The sequence below is a fragment of the Helianthus annuus genome, chromosome 12 (assembly GCF_002127325.2).
Source record: "Helianthus annuus cultivar XRQ/B chromosome 12, HanXRQr2.0-SUNRISE, whole genome shotgun sequence".
Classification (NCBI taxonomy): Eukaryota; Viridiplantae; Streptophyta; class Magnoliopsida; order Asterales; family Asteraceae; genus Helianthus; species Helianthus annuus.
This window is the reverse complement of record NC_035444.2, coordinates 77,901,044-77,918,240: the sequence shown is the minus strand read 5'-3', so window position 1 is coordinate 77,918,240 and position 17,197 is coordinate 77,901,044. Positions and strand designations below refer to the sequence as shown.

Genomic DNA, 17,197 nt, shown 5'->3' with positions numbered 1-17,197 from the left:
TACACACATCAAATACCCCCACACTTGAATTTTTGCTTGTCCTCAAGCAAAACTCTTTAAATATGTGGCTTACACTCCCAAATAGAATGGGTAGAAGAGAAGGTTTTTGGTTTGTCATAGAGTGTCGGGAATCCAAGATCTTTTTGGGTTTTATTTTTATCTATTTACGTTCCTATTCGTTATGATTTATTTAGAACGTTTCATAAGAGAAATTACTTATTTGGGCATAGCATGCCTTTTTTAAAATTTCATTTATATACAAGTTCACATACCTCACGGGAGAAATCACTCAACACTCGGCCGAAGGTGTATTTTTAGTGAGTCACTCGAGAGCGGCATGGAACTTATTCCTACCATAAGCTTGCCAAGCAATCAATCCTCCTCCTTTTTAACTTTATACCTTTGTAAATATCAAGAGGACTTTTTGGGTGAGGTGTTAGGCTTGGGCTAAAGGTGACTGGTTGGGTTAGTGGTTAGTAAAAGGGCGAAAATCGTAAAAAACGTCGGTTTTCGTAAAACACTTTGTTTTTAGTGACTTTTATTTTGAAGTATTTCTCCAAACAAGCTTTTGTTTTTAATAGCTTTGTTTGTTTATTTCTAACTTCATCATTTTTTTTTAGTCACACGAAAAACCGAGCTTGTTACTAAAATAAAGGGTGAAAATAAAAAGGGTTTTTGGTGGGTAAAAAGGGTTTTAGGGTAAAGAAATGAAAGGTTTAGGCTCAAAGGGGTTAACTAGGGGGATTTTTAAGTGAAAAAAATTGAAAAATAATGGTTTAGAAAGAAAAATGGTTAGTCCTAATGCCTCCATGTTCAGGTGCCAGTAACAAAAATTAAAGAAATGAGACAGAAGCCTGGACACGGGGGCGTGTCTGGTGAACACGGCCCGTGTCCAGTTACCTGAACTGGGCATTTTTCTGCAGGGGGTTCAGCACGGGGCCGTGTTGGTTGGACACGGCCCGTGTTGAGCCTTTTGTAATGGAGAAATTTGTGTCGGGTTGCCTTGTTCTTGTGCGTGGGGCCATTTCTCTCGTTCCCTTTGTCATCCTTTACCACCATGAGTGTGTTTTATTCCTGCAAATTAAAACTAAAAGATTAAACTAAACTAAGGATAGTTCTGCGGAATGCCTCCGTGGTGCGCCACGTTTATAAGGGTCCTTGGCTATACCCAATGTGAGGTTATATATTTTCTGAGTGGGATGCTTGGCGTCCCATGTTACACCGTCGGAGAGCAGCATCCAAACTTGAATCAATAACCTTCATGTAGTTGACCGGGTCGTCGTCTTCTATTCTCTTCCCAACTCCGAATTTTACCTCATCATCCCCGTACCTCAAGGTGAGGGTTCCGTTATTCATATCTACCACCGCTTGTGCGGTGGCAATAAATGGTCTCCCTAGTACGAGGGGGACCTCGGTGTCTTCCTCCATATCGAGTATGACAAAGTCGGCTGGATAGACGAATTTGCTTACCTTTACCAAGACATTTTCGATGACACCTTGCGGGAATTTGACGGAACGATCAGCAAGTTGTATGCTCATTTTCGTAGGACTTGTTGTTCCTAGGCCGAGTCTTTTAAAAATTGATGAGGGCATGAGGTTAATGCTAGCCCCAAGGTCGGCTAGTGCATTACGAACGGGGGACTCCCCGATTGAGCAGGGAATCGAGAAGCTTCCGGGATCGATTTTCTTTTGGGGAAGTTTGTTGAGTACGAGGGCAGAGCATTCTTCGCCTAAGTTAACTACTTGCAAAGTTTCAATTTTCTTTTTATGAGTAAGGAAGTCCCTCATGAACTTAGAGTATTTGGGCATTTGGGTTAGGACATCAATAAAAGGAATATTGACATGCAATTGTTTTAATAGGCTCTCGAATTTTGCGAATTGCTCATTGGTCTTTTGACGAATTAGCCTACCGGGGTACGGAACTCGAGGAGCCTTGATAGGCTCTGGTGATGGAGGGGAGTTCTTCTCCTGCAGAGGCGGAGGTACCGTTTCTTCTGTTGGCGTTGGCGCTTCTGCAGTCCCCACGGTGCGGTTTCGTAGCGTGATGAGATGAACTTGTGCTTTTGGGTTTGTTTAGGTATTACTTGGTAATGCACCTTGTGGCCTCTCAGAAAAATTTTTAGCTAGTTGGTTTAGTTGTTTTTCTATGTTTTGTATACTAGCTTGTTGATTTCTAAAATTTGATTCTAATTGTAGAAACCTTTCCGAGTTTTTCTTTTCAGTGTCGGAGATGAGGCGAGATATAGTATCTTCAAGCCTTTCTCGTCCACCTTGTTGTTGAGTGAAATTTTGTGACTCATTTCTTGGTTGTTGAAAGTTTGTTCGTTGGGTTTGTTGGTTACTACTATTGCCAGGTTCTCTCCAACCAAGGTTTGGGTGGTTTCGCCATCCTTGGTTGTAAGTGCCCGTTGGAGGACCCAACGGCCTAGGTCTATTATCAAAGTAGCTTACTGATTCTTGTTAATCGTCCGTTTCTTTCATACAACTCCAATTTTCATGTGGCCCACCACACCCTTCACAAGCCATAACCGAGACTGTTTTTGTCATTTCCAATTTTTTTATTTTTGAAGAAAGGGCCTCGATTTGGGCTTGTAAAGAAGTGCTTTCATCAACCTTATGGGCGCCCGGGGCAATAGATTTATTGCCTCGGGGGGTGTGCCTTTGAAAATTGGTTTGAGCAATTTCCTCAATTTGGTTATATATTTCATGTGGGCGGCGATTACCTAAAAGTCCCCCGGAGCTAGAATCAAGTGTCTGCCTTGTGTGTGGCAACAGTCCATTATAGAAAGTGGATACTTGTTGCCATATGGCAAGGCCATGATGTGGACACTTGCGTAATAGCTCCTTGAATCTTTCCCAAGTTTCATATAAGGATTCCCCGTCCTCTTGTGAATATGTATTAATTTCAGTCATTAATTTAGCCGTTTTAGAGGGAGGGAAATACTTATATAAAAATTTTTGGGCTAGTTCATCCCAGGTGTTTACCGATCCAGCTGGGAGGGCGTTGAGCCAAGCTTTTGCTCGGTCTTTTAGTGAAAAAGGAAACATTCGGAGGCGGATGGCGTCATTTAATGCTCCATTGATCCGAAAGGTATCACATATTTCTAAGAAATTAGTAATATGTAGATGGGGATCCTCGTCCGCAAGCCCATGGAAGGTTGCGGAGTTTTGGAGCATCTGTATCAAATGCGGCCGAAGTTCGAAGTTATTGGCTTCAACATTCGGTGCATTGATAGCGGCGCCTAGGTTACCTACGGTGGGTCGTAGATAATCCATGAGGGTACGCTGGTCCGCCATTGGAGGTGGATCACCCGAAACTTTCTCTTGGTTTTTAGCTTTTAATCTTTTTCTGAGAAAGCGTTTGGGTTCTTCTAGAGGTTCTTTTATGTCCTTATTAGAACTGGAGCTCATACACTATGTAGGATGGCGTCTTGGATCCAAGTCCTGCAATAAAAACAGAAAAGAGTGCTGGTCAGAAGGTTCACCCCGGCCCCGTGCTCAGCGAACACGGCCCGTGGTCGGAGTTACAGTGATTGTTTTCTAGATCCCAGTTATTGGAAAGTTGGACACGACCCCGTGTTGCACCGACGCGGCCCCGTGGTCAGCCTTCTGTAACTTGGAAAACTAAAAACTGCCAGTAACGATGCTGGGCACGGCCCGTGTCCGACCAGGCACGGCCCGTGCTGAGCTCTGCAGAAGCTGAAAAACTAAGAAAATCCTAAAAAGATAAAAAGAAAAATAAAAATATGATTAGGCCGTTGATTCCTAATTTTCTTAAAATCCTTCTGTCCCCGGCAACGGCGCCAAAAACTTGATGCGTGTGAAGTGTAGTATATTTTTGATGTATATTTTAAGCCCTTTTTACACTTTTAGCCAAGTTTTAAATTTATAAAACACGATATTTACTAACACTAAACACACATATGGGCAAGTGCACCCATCGTGGACGTAGTATAGTGTTGGTAAGATACCGAGGTCGTCCAAGGACACAAGAGCTTTTAGTACCGGTTTATCCTCAACGTCTAATCAAATCAAAAAGTTAGAAAAGGTTTTTAAACTAAGAAAATAAAAACTAACTAAATGCTGAAAAATAAAAATAAAATAAAGACAGATAGACAAGATGAATCACTTGGATCCGACTCGTGTATTAGTATAACCTTTGATTATTTTCGCACTTTTGCACTTGTTTAAGAGATTATCTTAGTTATTGTAGTAGGCCCCTCTTTTGAAGGCGACGTTACCCTCAACCCAGTAGTTTGAGTCAGCAAGGATACAATCCTAAAGGGTTGGATTATTGGAAGATAATGAATTAAGTTATTAATGCAAATTGTGGTAGGCCCCGCTTTTGGCAGTGACGTTACCCTCGGCTAAGTAGTCTGAGTCAGCAGGGATACAGTCCTAAATAGTCGGGTTATAGTATTAATAGTAGTTAACTTATGAGGGGGTCAAAGAGTTTGGATCCCCGCCATCCAATACCTATGGCATTGAAGGAGATCCTACTAAATTTGACCCAGGTCCCTTGCAGGACCTCTAAACGCTGAACAAGGGCAAGACCCTTACCAAACCATTCCCTTAACCCCCGACCAGGTAGTCAACATACCTCCATATAGACCGTGGAGATATGAATGGTGAAAATCTTTTATTTTATATAGACAGTAAAATAATGCCAAGACATCACGGACAAATGATAAGGAAAGATCACCTTCAACATAAGCAACTAGTTATTAAAGTCATTAATACAAAACCAAATAAAAAGTGCAAAAGATTAAAAATAAAAAGTATTATACTAAACACTTGTCTTCACCAAGTGATGTAAGAGACTTAGGCAAACATGGCCTTGATTGTCAAGAACTCTTACGATCAATCTTGGATCCCGAGACGACTCACACACTCTATGATGGACAATGGATGATGGTGGTGGATGATGGTGTTATGGTGGTGGTGGGTGGTGGATGAAGTGTGAGAGAGGTGGTGTGCCAAGGGATGAGTTGAAATGAAACCAAGCACTCCTATTTATAGGCTGAACAGAAGGCTGGGCACGGCCCCGTGTCCGCTGGACACGCCCTCGTGCCCGTCTGACACTCTCTCTCTTCATTAATTGTAATTCGCAATTACTATTAATGCGCCTGCTGTACTTTCGCCACGCCCCCGTGCTCACTGGACACGGCCCCGTGGTGGGCAATAGAAGCTTCTATAGGTTTGTCTTTTATGCTGCTTCTTGGGCACGGCCCCGTGCTGGCTGACCACGGGGTGTGTTCAGTCTTCTGACTTCTCTTCTCTGCTTGGGAGGATGCCGTTGAGGGTTCGGGCAATCCAGTTTTGTTCCTTTTCTTGTATTTTTGTTAGAATTAGCTGTCTTTTTGCTTCTTTTGTGAATTTGAGCTCATTTCATCCTGAAAATACAAAAGGAAGACAAAAACACTCTTTTCCCAACATTAGTACTTAAAAAGGGTTAGTTTTATGCCTCTTTTGATGTAATTTATATGTTGCATTTTAAACACATCAACGGCCCGTGTTCAGACTACTGTAAATGCAAACTAATCTAAAATGCAGAAAAATGTGCGCGCGTTTTGAAAAAGTTTTGAAAAACTGATTAGGCCGTCGATTTTAAGCTTTCTTAAAATCGTTGTGTCCCCGGCAACGGTGTCAAAAACTTGATGTGCGTGAAGTGTAATATATTTTAGGTGTATATTTTTAAGCCCTTTTACACTTTTTAGCCAAGTTTTAAATTTATAGAACACGATATTTACTAACACTAAACACACATATGGGCAAGTGCACCCATCGTGGACGTAGTATAGCGTTGGTAAGATACCGAGGTCGTCCAAGGACACAAGAGCTTTTAGTACCGGTTTATCCTCAACGTCTAATCAAACCAAAAAGTTAGAAAAAGGTTTTAAACTAGAAAAATAAAACTAACTAAAATGCTGAAAAATAAAATAAAAGTAAAAACAGATAGACAAGACGAATCACTTGGATCCGACTCGTGTGTAGTGTAACCTTTGATTATTTCCGTACATTCGCAATTTTCAAGAGATTATCTTAGTCACTGTAGTAGGCCCCTCTTTTGAAGGTGACGTTGCCCTCAACCCAGTAGTTTGAGTCAGCAAGGATACAATCCTAAAGGGTCGGATTATTGAAAGATAATTAATTAAGTTATTAATGCATAATGTGGTAGGCCCCTCTTTTGAAGGTGACGTTACCCTCGGCTAAGTAGTCTGAGTCAGCAGGGATACAGTCCTAAATAGCCGGGTTAAAGTTTTAATAGTAGCTTACTTATGCGGGGATCAAAGAGTTTGGACCCCCGCCATCCAATATCGGTGGGTATTGAAGGAGGTCCTACTAAATTTGACCCAGGTCCTTTGCAGGATCTATACACTGAACAATGGCAAGACTCTTACTAAACCGTTCCCTTAACCCCCGACCAGGTAGCCAACATATCTCCATATAGACCGTGGAGATATGAATGGTGAAAATCTTTTATTTTATATAGACAGTAAAATAATGCCAAGACACCACGGACAAACGATAAGGAAGAATCACCTTCAACATAAGAAACTAGTTATTACAGTCATTAATACATAACCAAATAAAAAGTGTGAAAGATTAAAAATAAAAAGTATTACACTAGATACTTGTCTTCACCAAGTGATGTAAGAGACTTAGGCAAACATGGCCTTTGATTATCAAGAACTCTTACGATCAATCTTGGATCCCGAGACAACTCACACACTCTATAATGGACAATGGATGATGGTGGTGGATGATGGTGTTGTGATGGTGGTGGGTGGTGGGTGAAGTGTGAGAGAGGTGGTGTGCCAAGGGATGGTTTGCAAATGAGCCAAGCACCCCTATTTATAGCCTGAACAACAGCTCATGCACGGCCCCGTGTCCACTGGGCACGGCCCCGTGTCTATCCTCCTTCTCTTCTTCATTAATTGCAGTTTGTCTGCATTAGTTGACCACGCCTCCGTGTCCGCTGGGCACGACCCTGTGTGCAGAAGCGTATCTATACTATCAAGATTTCCTCAGATTCTGCGAATCTTAGAGTTGACCACGGCCCCGTATCCAATGGGCATGCCCCCGTGGTGGGTGATAGAAGCTTCTACAGCTTTGTCTTTTCTGCTGACACTTGGGCACGCCCCCGTGCTCACTGAGCACGGGACGTGTTCAGCCTTCTGTTTTCTTGTTTTGCTTGGGAAGATGCTGTCAGGAGGTCGGGCATGCCACGTTTGTTCCTTTTCTTGTATTTATGTTAGATTTAGCTGCATTTTTGCTTCTTTTGTTCATTTGAGCTCATTTAATCCTGAAAATACAAAAGGAAGACAAAAACACACTTTTTCCAACATTAGTACTAAAAAAAGGGTTAGTTTTATGCCACAATTGATGTAATTTATATGTTGCATTTTGTGCACATCAGTGACAGATTGGTATCAGAGCCATAACTATAGGGAATTATGAAAATTGTCATGCTTTTGACCTAGCCTATAGTTTAAGTACCCATACTTGACCATTCTTGTTTCATGCCTTTAAGACACTCAAATTCTCCCCACTTTTCTTCTTTCTATTTCTTTCGTCATAATTATACAATTCGTTCATCCTAAGACATTATACGCAAATTACACGTTAAGGACTTGAAGACACTCATATTCTACAATCGAAACGACTCATCAAAATAGGGGTGATTCCCGCCTTTGGTGACGAATCTCAATCCATCTGACATAACACTTTGCATGAAATTTCACCATTATGTCAGGAGTGATATCCATATCTTGATGGGAATTTTCATTTCATATTCTAGTGGACCCTTATTGACGACTCGAGATTATATCTTGTTTCGTTCAATAAACCACATTTTGGGGACGAAATTGTCAAGCTAGGATTGATAACCACACCTTGATGACTGGTCCCACTCTTCGATTTTCAATCTCGCCCAAGTTTCGTATTTTCGATCAAATTAGGGACATGTATTAACTGGAAGGTTAAAATGTCGTTAATCGCCTGGCGACGAGAGTATTTTACCTATTAGGCCAAAGCATGTCTCCCTAATTCGAAAGGACTTTCGATTCACTTTGGAATAGTCGAAGTTTCTCAACCCGAAACGCTCCAATATTTTATCAAGCCTCTCTTTTATGATATCTCAATTTCTATGCATTTTAATACTTATCCCCTCGTTCATTTCAAAATCAAAGTTATACTAGAATCAATTTTACGCACAACACGATTCAAATCTCCCCTTTTCAAAATTCAAAATTTATCACACAACAAACTCAATGCATGCATACTAATACGTTATAGTTGATTCAGGATTGCTGGAACATTCTTATGTGATAAACTGGTCATTAACTTCGGAAAAAGCCTCACCTTTACATATATAGTGTTTGTGAAACACTATTGGAGTAACACACCGCCGCATGGATTTGTGGTTATGTTAAGCCAAAACTATTACGGTCTTTTCATAGCAACGAAATAATGACATGTGCTATGAAAAGATGACGCTTGCAGTAAACGTTGGGTTGACAACTTGTCATCAACTTCGTAAGAAGCCTCACCTTAACATACATAGTGTTTGTGAAGCACTATAGGAGTAATGCACCGCCACATGGATTTGTGGTTATGTTAAGTCAAAACTATTACGGTCTTTTCATAACAACGAAATGATGACATGTGCTATGAAAAGATGACACTTGCGGTAAACGTTGGGTTGACAACTTGTCATTAACATGTATAGTGCTTGTGTAGCACTATAGGAGTAACGCACCACCACATGGATTTGTGGTCATGTTAAGTCAATACTATACGGTCTTTCATAGCAACGAAATTATAACATGCGCTAGAAAGATGACGCTAGCGGGAAACGTTGGGTTGACCTGTTTATTCACATGCCAATAATGCGTAAATCTTGTTAACTAAGTATGTCTTGTGATTGTTCAAATATTTTACTCGTACTCATACTCTATACTCTCTCATACTTAAATACAATCATGCTTGCATACTTAAATCCTATGCGCTATCATTCTCACTTGTAACACGTTAATATACCCTAACCCGTACACTACTAGTACAACTATGCGGATCATGCACAAACCAAAATAATCACGGATGCATATAGGATTATATTGGTAGATGCATGAAAACCATAGTTGTTCTACCGTGTATCATAACACAGAACATAACATGACATTGAGTCGCAAAACGAACGTAACATGATATGAACATGGTGGATACGCCGCTGGTACTTCCTATATATAAGTGTTCCTACCATATTACCAAACTTTCGTAAAAACATGCCATGAGAAATTCGGTGTTTCCTTAGACCTTATCGAATACAAACTTTGATCACTCATAATCTTTTTCTCGGTTGTACCCAAACATACATCGAAATGCCAACTTTTCTAAAGTCTTCCTCTTGAATAAATTTCGGGACGAAATTTCCTAAAGTAGGGGAGACTGTAAGGCCTCGTATTTCCATATTTCTGTTTTTTTAGAAAATATGTGTTCGTTTTTTCTATTTTTAGAATCACAGTCGAAATCGAATCGAAAAACTGACTAGAAACGACAACCAAAGCGTTTTTAACGCAATTGACGAACGTACGCGTCAAAATCGACTTCCAACATACCTTTTACGTATTTTCAACTTTAAATAAAATATTACGCCATTTTATGAAGTTCGAGTGCGAAGACGAAACGTATTTGGGCCACGCAAGAGACTGAACACACTAACAGGCTTTAGGCCCAACTCACACTTAACCTAACTATATAATCTTCTTATTCCCTCATATCTCACAAAAAAAAACCCTAGCCCCCAACCCCCTGCCTTCTCTGCAATTCCGGTCACTGGATTCCAGTGACGATGTTGACCGGTTCCGACTGTTTCTCTCCGACCACCTGCAACACTCCTTCACAACCTCCCACTCTTGTACCATCATATACCCGCACACATCGAAATCTAGAGAGAGAGAGAGAGACGCGGAGAGAGAGAGAGACGGTGTCGGGGGAGCCGATCTCCGGCGACCTCCAACGGCAGCACCAGATGGTCTGACTCCGGAGCAAGAAAAGAAGTCGGAATTTACGGCGGAACTCGACTCGTCATTTCGTTCGGAATCGCAAACGCAACCACTCGTGATCTCGATAGTCCACCAACTTTCCTCACGGTTTAAGTGTACTTCCTACGCAAAATTGTGAGCATAATCGACCCTTTTTACGCTTTAACGCATTTTTGGGTGCAACATGTATCAACTAACAAAATCCACTTTATACAATCAAACATATTCGACCACTCAATCCATCGAGCACGTTATTTGTTATGCTTAGGTTGTTTATGCATGTTAGTTCCAACTTGTACATCCACGCTAATTGTTATGCTTAGGTTGTTTATGCATGTTAGTTTTAACTTGTATATCCATACTGTTTGTTATGCTTAGGTTGTTCATGTATGCTAGATTCAACTTGAATATAAATTGCCACGTTGGATTGAGATAAACTTTAATATTTATACTTATATTCAAACTTGTATGCTCGCCAGCACTTTTTGTACTGATCCATGTTTTTATTACATGTTGCAGGATTTGATGATGCAAGAAATCTAGTAGGATTGTCTAGAAAGCATTTAAATTTTAATACTTGTGGCATTGTAATTTACTTTCAAACCTGTTGTATTTTGTTTCCAACCTTGTAATAAACCATTATCATGAAATGAAATTTATTTACTTGAATACTTGTTGTATATTAATTATTTCAAACTTGTGGTATTTCTAGTTCAAGCAATGCAAAATGTAATCATTAAATACTTGACACAAATAGCATTATGAAGTCTCTTGCAATCTAGTTTTCGTCTCACTACGATGTTTCCGCCATCGGTTGGGGTGTAACAAATACACAGGTGTACAACATATATTAATAACAACGAAAACACAACAAAGCATAACAAAAATATCAGAATAATCTTCACACCAAAGTAAACAATTCCCATGTCCATACACATACTTATAATAAAAACGAAATCATTATATACACATATGTATAACACCATCACATATACATGCGTAAAGAAGAAAGAATAGGCATGTTTCTAATCGGTTGAAGCCTAAAAATCTTACTTAAAATGTCAAAATCAAAAATGAATCTACACAAAACAACCACATCAAACGTACATACAACAACTTATACTCACTATATTGAACATTTCAAGCTTTTTAATGTGAAATATGAACTTCAAACCCTAGATTTAAGATGACACAAAAGGGGAAACAAGATCACTATACACAATTGGACGCATCAGAGAACACATTACGATGTACCTTGATAAGTCGCCGGAACAACAAAGTTGTTGCCGAGAATGGATTCTATAATCGATCGCCGAAAGAAAAAAAATGGGTGTTCGATGCGTATGTGTAAAGAGAGAGAAAGATGGATTTTGTTTATATTGTGGAACAAAGAACAATGTGATTATTTACTACAAACTAATACCAGCGAGATTTGGGGCATCGCAAAATTTTAAAGAATAGTTCAAATTACAATTATACCCTCGTATCTTTAATTTAATTAGAAGTTACAAAAAGTAATTACAATCTTGCCATTCAGAAAAAGTTTTAGATCTACACAATCAATAGACATGATTTGTTCATTTTGTTCATAAAAACACTATTATTCACTCAGAAACCCTACCCTACCTATATATATATATATATATATATATATATATATAGGGTTGGGTTATATGGAAAACCCCATCTTTTTGAGAAAACCCTGAAAACCCATTCTCATCCATTGATTGTCTTTCATCCAAGAAGATCTATGGCTCTCCTATTTTGTATATATATTAGATTTAAAAATAATCAAAGAAAGGCATTTCTGGTAGAACAAAAAGACTTTTTGGCATTGGAAATGACAAAACCCACTTGTGTAGTACTAGTATCGTCATCTCTCTCCTCTTTCTTCTAGTCAAATCTTTCAAAACACTATTATCTCTCTCCTTTTTCTTCATCATGTGAAAGAGAAAATATTCATGGTCTTCAATGGTGATCTTCATTTGAAGATAATTTCAGCATCATGTGGTCTGAAAAAATCACAAAGACACATGCACGAGTGTGTGTGTGTGAGAAGAACGATGACAAGATGAATGTTTTTAGAGAGAGAAAGTTGATGTTTTAGATAGAGAAACAACAATCTTTATCACAAAGACACACGCGCGAGTGTGTGCGTGAGAAGAAGGTTTGAAGATCTTCTTCGTGTTCATCAGACGGTTATAGATCCGGTAAGTGTTCTTAAAATATCATTTCACACTTGATTTTTTGTTGAAATGGTTGTTAATATGTTTTTTTTGTGCTGAAAGTGTTTTAGTATAATGGGGTATCCATGGTTAATGTTCATGTACTTTAAATAAATCAAAAACTTTAGGATGAGATTTTGAACGGGTTTTTTTTTTTGTTGGTTTGGTTGCTTGTTAGGGGCTTTTGATCTTAACAGTAGCTGTTTTTTTGTTGGTTTGGGTTGCTTGTTTGGGTTTTTGATCTGAACAGTAAGTGTTTTTTGTTTGGTTGCTTGATTCACAGACTCAGGCCCATAACATGTGTTAAGCCCCCCCTGTTAGAATGTTCTATAACGTGTGTTGATTTACAGAAACAACCCATAAAGATTTTCAATTGACAAGTTGGATGGATGTAGGTGAAGTTCATGTATTTTAAATAAATCCAAAACTTTAGGATGAGATTTTGAACGATTTTTTTTGTTAGTTTGGTTGCTTGTTTGGGGCTTTTGATCTTAACAATAATTGTTTTTTTGTTGGGTTGCTTGATTTACAGAGACAGACCCATAACATGTGTTAAGCACCTGTTAGAATGATATATACCGTGTGTTGATTTACAGAAACAGATCCATAAAAGATATTGAATTGACAAGCTGGATTGATGTAGGCGACGCTAAATGCGGGGACATTGAATAAGTCACATCCTTTGGGAGAAAAGTTTTCGTTCATTTATAACATGTGTTGGCGGTCATGTTGTAACAGAACACCATGATGTAACCTGACATGTGTTCATCTATAACATGTGTTAAGCCCCTGTTAGAATGATATATAACGTGTGTTAACCTTTTGTTAATTAAAAAAAACAAGTAATATCTATTTTATTTTTGTTGATGTTTAAAATATCCAATAATGTGGATACTGAGCGTGAAACTTGTACAAGTAATAAATGTACAAGTTAGTATGTAACATGTAATATGAAACGAGCCATTTATGGTAACACATGTACCGGTAATTTTGGAATATATAATATGAAACGGGTCATTTGTTTTGCACATTTTGGAATGTATAACATGTGTTAAGCCACTGTTATAATCTTTTTGTAACCTGACATGTATTAATGTATAAGCTAGTGGTTTACAAAACACCATGATGCGTATATACTGATCTAACATGTGTTACAATTTATCTGTTCGGAACATGTAATTGCTTAACATGTGACAAGGGTGAAAACAGTCGACGGGGGCGATGAGTTTAATGGTGAGCGTAGTTAATATCGTAATCTTGTTGTAACCCCACTTGTATACATATGATAATATGTAAGCATCCATTATAACCCGACTTGTATTCTTGTATATGAAAGTGGTTTGCAAAACACCATGATGTGCGTGTACTGATCGTAACACGTGTACAAGTTAATAATTTAATATGGAACATACAAGTTAATATTGTAACACTGTATACCTGGGATAACATGTGTTAAGCCTCTGTTATAATCTTGGTTTAACCCAACATGGTGTCATATATAAGCTAGTGGTTTCCAAAACACCATGATTTGTATATACATACTGTAACATGTGTTACGCGCCTGACATGTATAATGTGTGTTAAGCCTCTATTATAACGTGTGTTAAGACTTCCAGAATGGATGCATAAACTCCAATAGTAACTTAATAACAACATAGTATACCTGATATAACGTGTGTTAAGCCTCTTTTATAACGTGTGTTAAGACTTCCAGAATGTTAAGTCCATACCGTTTTAACATCATGTACTAGACAAAACAATAAGAGTCTCACATTACATATTACTAGTAAACAAAAATACATAGCACTAAGAAAATGGTGGAGCTTCCTTTGACAATCTGCCTTAGCTTTTCAACGGCTACCTTTGCTGCCTTAGCTTTTCAGCGGCTACCCTTGCTTTATTGTTTGGGTCGGTCTTGAAACGGTTTGTAAACATGTGGGTGTGCGTATGCCAGGGAAGTTATAAAAATGTGTTTTCATGTCACACGTAACACGTGTTACGTTGTACATGGGTTTCATGCCACATGTAACACATGCATGTCCGAGAAGTTCAAACTATAACACGTGTTACTTGTGTTGTGCTGTAACATAAACATGGTCATGATCCTTGAGCATCTGATCCACGTTTGACGAAACCAACGGTCCCGAGAATTGGATCTTATATCCCTTGTATCCATCACCGTCCTAATAACAAAAAGATAAGATAACCGTTAAGTCGTTAACCATACATAAATATTAACACATTCATAGCCGGAAAATCTTTTTTCTCAAATAACATCACAAAAACAGTTACTATTTAGATCAAAAGCCCCAAACAAAGCAACCAAACCAACAAAAAACAGTTACTGTTCAGATCAAAAGCCCAAAGAAGCAACCAAACCAAGCATAACTTTTTAACACAAAAATAAAAACCTGCAAATTAATCTTACACAACTGAAACAACAACTAACAAAGTACACAGAACTAAAAATCTGCAATTAATTCGCCATACCCTAATACATGTCTCTAATACATCGTCATACCCTAATACATGTCTCTATAACATGTTACTATGGTTTAGCTGTGAAACAGGAGTTCAGACTATAACACGTGTTACGTTGGTTGTGCTGTAAGACAAACTTGGCTTAGCTGTGAAACAGGAGTTCAGACTATAACACGTGTTACGTTGGTTGTCCTGTAAGACAAACTTGGCTTTTCGTTTCTAAAAACAGATGTGCCGATTATTAGACGTCTAAAAATAAAAAAAATCAGGCATGTGTTAAACACGTCTTAACTATAATAATTTAAATTGTATGGCTATGTCTAATAGGATAAAGTGTGACATGTATTAGGGTATGACGATGTAAAATTAATCAGTAAAACTAATCACATGTTTAATAAAATTAATCAATAACACTTGTTTAATAAAATTAATCTTATACAACTGAAACAACAACTAACAAAGTACACAGAACTAAAAACTCTTTAACATATAATCAATAACACCTTACAATTTCAGCAATTAATTCAGCAACACCTAAGCAATTAGTAAAATTAATCACATGTTTAGTAAAATTAATCTTACACAACATTAACAAAAAAAAAAACCCTCACAGATTTAACAACTCTTAACACCTTACAATTTCAACAAATTATTTCAAAACAAATCACATACAAAACAATAACCAAAATCCCGATAATCAAACGAATTAATCATATATGACAACAACAACAACCTGTCGACGAAGATCTGCATCACGAAGCTTAGCTTCAATTTCTTCAACACTTGACGGAGACGCCTTCATTTCCGTGAGTCTCCGGCGGAGCCTCGGCGGCAAAGTTGGCGGCGATGATAGACCGGCACCGTCAACGGCCGGAAACTCCACGGCAACTCCACCGTTCTCCGGAGCAGATAACCCGGCGACATTAACGGGTTATATGGTGGATTTGTCTCCATGGACATTAATGGAGAAAGGAATAAATGAAGAAGTAGATTGTAAATGAAGATGTGCAGGAAATTAATGGATGTCTTTCTTATAAATGAAAATGATAGAGATATGGAGTTAGGGTGGAGGGTATAGTCAATCACCCTAGGGTGTTTGAGTGAAATCCTACCCAATAATATTATGCCATGTCAACTTCTCATTCCACTCCCCATTTTGCACTCAATCAGGGGGTATAGTCAATCACCCTAGGGTGTTTGAGTAGGTTAAAAAATAAAAAAAAATTATTGGTTAATTCTCTCCTCTCTCTCTCCTCATCACTCCATCACTCACATTCGGTGACTACACACCGATTTCCATACCCTCTCTCTTGGTCACCGCACATCTTCAAACACAAGGTATGGTTACCGATCGGTGAGTGTGAGTCACCGATCCATTCACCGCTTCCTATACCCTCTACCCTAAGAAAGATATATTGAGAAAGATAAATGGGTAATAAATGTTGTCAAATCATTGTAGACAAAAGTCAAGATATCTTTTTGAGTTGGGTAGTGTAGTGTTAAATTTACTAAAGTGCCCTCAAAAGCAAAAAGAAATATGGAGATGGCTGGGACACGTGGCCAATTGTAGGCCTTGTGATGGGTTTTCAAAGTTTTCTCAAAATAAGGGGTTTTCTCTAGAGCATTATCCTATATATATATATATATATATATATATATATATATATATATATATATATATATATATATATATATATATATATATATATATATATATATATATAGGGGAAGATTCAAATGAAAACCACTAGTTATTGTGAAAACTCGAAAACTAATTAAAAAAAGCCAAAAAAACATACAAATTTTTTTTTTATTTTTTTTTTGCAAACCAAATTTCGCAGGTTTTTTTATATAAAAAAATTTTTCAAAAAATAAATAAATTTTGTGTAGTGCACATGTGTAATACTACACATGTGTATGTGTACTACACATGTGTATTATTACATATGTGCACTACACAAATTTTTTTTAAGTTTTTTTTATATATAAAAACCAGCGATTTTTATAAAAAAAAATAAAAAAAAAAATTTGTGTGTTTTTTAGGCTTTTTTTAATTAGTTTTCGAGTTTTCACAATAAAAGTGGTTTTCATTTGAACCATCCCCAATATATATATATATATATATATATATATAGGGAGAGGATCATGAGAAAACTACATATAAATGAGAAAACTAGAAAACTAACTAAAAAAAAACTAAAAAAAAGCTAAAAAACATACCAATTTTTTTTTTACAATTTTTTAACAAAAAATCGCTAGTTTTTTTACATAAAAAATTTCAAAAAAAAAAAATTTGTTGTATTGCACATGTGCAATATATGTGATTATATGTGTACTACACATGTACTACACATGTGCACTATATCCGTAATAGTGCACATGTGCAATACAACAAAACAAAATTATTTATTTATTTATTTATTTATTTTGAAATTTTCTTTGCAG

General features: G+C 37.7%; 1 non-coding gene across 1 annotated transcript; it reads left to right on the top strand.

The window, feature by feature from the left end:
* Positions 1–2,812: 2,812 nt before the first annotated feature.
* On the top strand, positions 2,813–2,919 carry LOC118485364. The gene has a single exon (XR_004875664.1). It is a non-coding gene; the product is annotated as a small nucleolar RNA R71 (small nucleolar RNA).
* The last annotated feature ends 14,278 nt before the right edge of the window (positions 2,920–17,197 follow it).